Source organism: Etheostoma spectabile, chromosome 14 (assembly GCF_008692095.1).
Source record: "Etheostoma spectabile isolate EspeVRDwgs_2016 chromosome 14, UIUC_Espe_1.0, whole genome shotgun sequence".
Taxonomy (NCBI): Eukaryota; Metazoa; Chordata; class Actinopteri; order Perciformes; family Percidae; genus Etheostoma; species Etheostoma spectabile.
Window position 1 is genome coordinate 13,758,659 of NC_045746.1, and position 2,157 is coordinate 13,760,815.

General features: G+C 37.6%; 1 long non-coding RNA gene across 1 annotated transcript in view; it reads right to left on the reverse strand.

Moving 5' to 3' along the window:
- Positions 1-585: 585 nt before the first annotated feature.
- LOC116701708 (uncharacterized) overlaps positions 586-2,157 on the reverse strand; it is an 18,483-nt gene continuing 16,911 nt past the window's right edge. Inside the window, exon 3 of the long non-coding RNA XR_004334989.1 lies at positions 586-741. This is a non-coding gene — a long non-coding RNA (uncharacterized LOC116701708). The remainder of the gene's footprint in view (positions 742-2,157) is intronic.

Genomic DNA, 2,157 nt, shown 5'->3' on the forward strand with positions numbered 1-2,157 from the left:
TGTGTGTGTGTGTGTGTGTTGTCTACAGCCTCCTGCAGAAATTAAACACATCCAGTTGACTGTAAGAGCTTGTTTTTCATTGACCTTTATTTGTCTGGGTTAAGATGGTTGAGCCAATGTGTGGTTTTTCATTACTTTCTGTTCAAACACATTAAGCAACAGTAAAACCTCGCTAGAAAAAAAACTCTCTCTAATTTATTTCAAGCAACAGTTCATTTATTTTGTCTAGTCTAAAACACAAAAGACCGATTGAGGATGTATTTGGTCACTTCAGCAGATGAACTGCAGCTCTAGTTTCTATTTAAAAAATTCTAAATGTTTCCATATTCTACCTCAAAGCAGAAGCAAATCTGATCATACCCTTAAAGCTTTAGTGTGTAACTTTTTGATATTAATAAAAGTCTGTTACATTAAAGTTATTGCCAAATGAGTTGATACAAAGCTAATTAAGACTGTCAGCTCCACAAAACTCTCTCTGTATTTCTCAATATGGCTATGTTCAGAAGATTCTTTGTTCAGTGACTTTCGCATGCAGCAACTCAAGTGAAGATAATTATCTCTTTTGAAGAGTCCATCATGTTTTTTAATCCTCTGTGTCCTCCTTGGCTACCAGCAACTGCTTGGAGGAGGGGTGAGGGCGTGTGTGCAATTAGGGAAGGCTTGTATTATGTGGACGCAACAACAGTGGTGTTGTCGTTACTCAGAATTCCTCATTGGTGCGATGGAAACTATGCACTATAGCTATAAAGATATTAAACCAATTATTGACAACCAGGTAGTTAGCTGTCGATGTTTTCTGCTTCCTCCTACATTTAATTAGTTCATGTGTGTATTCCTTTATAGAAAACTTTGCACAGACATGCCTAATGTTAAAACAATGACTTAAAAACATGATTTTTACTTAGCTGTATTGCTGTTTTCATAATCAAAGAAAGGTTTTTTAGCGTAATGTAAACCTAAATACTGGTGTAACTTGTTAACTATCTGTTCCCGGGCCCAGGAGTAATTAGTAGGTCTGAACTGTAGCTAGTAAGCTAGTTAGCCAGATGCTTGCATCTTACATTAGGGCAAATACATTGAACTCACTGTTAAGTCTTTTTAGTCTTCAGCCTCATATTTATTTATATATATTTCAATATGGCTTTAAGATTGGCTTGCTGCTGACTGGTGTGCAGAGACATATTTGACCTAAATGGTGTGAAATGTTGCAGCTATATGCAATTATATGGGATTCAAATCCATATTTTTGTATCTCAATTTTACAGAGATACAGCTTAAACATACAAAACAAACAGCCAGTAATTTTTTTTAAGCTCATAGCCAAATACGTTCCTACTTACTAATCATAAATCAAAATGCTGTTGTGGCCTCCAAAGGAAACAGTGACCGCTTGAGCCACAGAGCTTTTTCTTCTGAGCAGATCAATATCATTGTAAGGAATTGTACTCAAACACACACACACACATATTTTTCATTATTTCCATTCCTGTGTTGCTGTGTGCAACAGTCTACCAGAGAGCTAATTTAGATGCTCTAATGGGAAGAAAACCCCAACTCAGAAACATGTTCAATGTTCTCCACTGATTTGAGTGATTTGAGTGGGTTTTTGCAAGGTTAAAAGGAAAGAGTCAGAGAGGCAAAGGTATGTGTCTGAGAGAGAGAGAGAGAGAGAGAGATGTGTGTGTGTGTGTGTGTCGTGCAGAATCAGCAAAGTGTGTGCAGGTGTGTTTTCACAGGAGAGGAGATGTAGCAGCAGTTTTCCTGCTTCTTTCCGTTGCTTCCTTAAAAAATCAATTCCAGATGCTGCAGAGCTTCTTTCTCCTCCTCCTGTCCTTTCTCTTTCGCCCTCTTACAGTTTCTCCTCTCTCTCCTTTCATCCACATGCATTCTCTCTGTCCTTGATTTGGAAAAAAGATTGTGAAACAGCCAGAAAAACAATTTCAAACAACATTACATAACATTTTCTTCTACAAACAAGCATCTGCCACTACTAGGGCTGTAACAATATGGAAAATAAAACCAAAATTCACGACACTCAACTCCACGAACCTGTGTTGCGGAGAGAAAGAAGGCAGAATTGTGACACACCCCTTCCAATTCCTAGAGTTATCCTTCTTGTTCAGATCCAGTGCTACCACATCTTTAAATTACTATTAG